Genomic DNA, 2,533 nt, shown 5'->3' with positions numbered 1-2,533 from the left:
ACATCTAGTTCTAGATCCTTGAGGAATTGCCATACTGTTTTCCATAATGGTTGAACTAGTTTACAATCCCACCAACAGTGTAAAAGTGTTCCTATTTCTCCACATCCTCTCCAACACCTGTTGTTTCCTGACTTCTTAATGATTGCCATTCTAACTGGTGTGAGATGGTATCTCATTGTGGTTTTGATTTGCATTTCTCTGATGGCGAGTGATGATGAGCATTTTTTCATGTGTCTGTTGGCTGTATGAATGTCTTCTTTTGAGAAATGTCTGTTCATATCCTTTGCCCACTTTTTGATGGGGTTGTTTGTTTTTTTCTTGTATATTTGTTTGAGTTCTTTGTAGACTCTGGATATTAGCCCTTTGTCAGATGAGTAGGTTGCAAAAATTTTCTCCCATTCTGTAGGTTGCCTGTTCACTCTGATGGTAGCTTCTTTTGCTGTGCAAAAGCTCTTTAGTTTAATTAGAGAAAAGATCTTTTAAGGTCTTGACCAATATTCTACTTCATGAAAAATTACTGGGTAGAAACTATGATTTTAAAGAAATCACTTTTCCAGATCAGGAAATTCTTTTATGTAGCAGATTAAGTTCTTGTCCCTTCTCCGACTCCTCATCCTACTTCCTTTTAATTCTATTTATTCTTTAGATCTTACAGAAAATAGGAACAACTAGATCTTCATGTTATTTATCTTATTTTGTCACATATCCACAAACCTCTTTGAGACATCTCAGCCATCTTTTCTGAAAGGAGCAGGAAAGGAAAATGCATAAGCAGGAAAACTATTCATGCAGGCAAATGGATTGAGAGAAAGGTACAGATGGGAAAGGAGAAAAAGACAAATACAAAATTTTAAAATGAAAAGAAAAGAATTCTCAGGGAACTATAGTATCTTTATGGAGGGGTCTGACTTTTCTCACTTTCTCTTCTGGAGTCAAATAAAAAATACAAATTTAAAAAAGAAAGACAGAAAGAAGGAAAACAAAGAAACCATGAGGCAGATAAAAAGAAAAAAACAAAACAGGTGAGCAGAAAACAGAAGAAGTGTAAAAGATAAATAAGGTGAGAAAGTTAGAAATAAGAGGAGATCAAGGCTAGGTTGTGAAAGACATAATAATTGTGACAATCTTTCCCATTTCTGTGACTCTCCAAGGTTTATATCCTCCCATATGCGCCTCATGACAACCTGTGAAGGAGTTGGTGCTCTAAAAAGGTGCTACTAATGTATCTTCGTGATAGGGAAATGGCACCTCAGGCAACTTGTCAAGTAACTAAAGGGGAACAGAGGCAAGACTCTAATTATGGCTTTTTAGTATCAAAACCTCTGTGGATCAAGGCCACTTAAGAATAAATTATTAAAACCAAAAGAAATTACCTGGCTCCTAGAACAGTGCCCTTTTTACTATTCCTGTTGAAAGAAGATGAAATGGTGGCGGGGGTGGGGTGTGTCTAGAGAGATGAGAGACATGGGAAAAGCAGACAGAGAGCTATAACAAGAGACAGAAAACAAAACAAAACAAAACAAAACAAAACAAAACAAAACAAAAAACCAGAAAGGCAAAAGCCAAATAGGAAACAGATTGAGAGGCCCACATGAGCATAATGGCACATGTCCTTGGATCATGAGGAATCAGCTTCCCAATCCAGGAGTCGGGAATCCTCTCACCTCAGCCAGGTGGCTCTGAGAACACTTGGTCTTTTCAGGCTCTTTCTACCCTGTACGTAGGTCAAAACCAGGCTGGCCCTCTCAGTCACACCCAAGCCATCTACCCTCAGCCAGAGCCAGGAGGGGAAGTGGTGAGACAGATCCTGATGGAAATCCAGAGGGGAGATAGAGAGGCAGAAGCAACTAACCAGAGAGAGTTGGGACAGCACAGAGGGAGAAACAGAGCAAGTGAGGAGGTCAACAGTGTCAAGATCTGTGACATCTCCCCCATGGTCACAGTGTTCAGAGTCCTGGTGTGATCTGAACACAGGTGGCTGCTGAGGGAGCCAGGGAGTATTCATCACATGGGTTGCTCACAGATGCAGGATCAGCTTTCACTGCAGCAGTGAGCACATTCACTGACCTTGTTCACAACCTTTTGCACAGGCTGGTGATGGCATTGGTTGTGCTGATGTCAGACTCAGGGTGAAGGTGCAGTGAGTTCTGCTGCTCATTTACAGTGGTGTGAGTGCCTGCACACACACAACACACACACACAGCAAGACATCCAATGTGCTCTTACCATCAGGGAGGTAGAAGATGCCTTTCATTGATCACTGATAGGAAAGTGACTAGAACAGATGAACAATCCTTTCTGAATGTCCACCTTAGTATGACCAGATCTCAGGGGTGCAAGCAGATTAGACCAACCCTAGGATCCTCAGGGAGACTTGTCCATTGGCAAAGGGCCTTGGAATTTCTGAGATAGTTTCAGATTTCCTAGGCAGAATCTTTTCCAACCCAAGATTGCTGTTTGAAAGAACCGTGATTCAGGTTATTTCCATGTTTCCTGCCCCCATATGCTAGACAAAAAACTCCCATCTGCAGAA

The sequence above is a fragment of the Rhinopithecus bieti genome, unplaced genomic scaffold, assembly GCF_001698545.2.
Source record: "Rhinopithecus bieti isolate Rb0 unplaced genomic scaffold, ASM169854v2 scaffold_36869, whole genome shotgun sequence".
NCBI classification, from domain to species: domain Eukaryota; kingdom Metazoa; phylum Chordata; class Mammalia; order Primates; family Cercopithecidae; genus Rhinopithecus; species Rhinopithecus bieti.
This window is presented reverse-complemented; position numbering follows the sequence as displayed.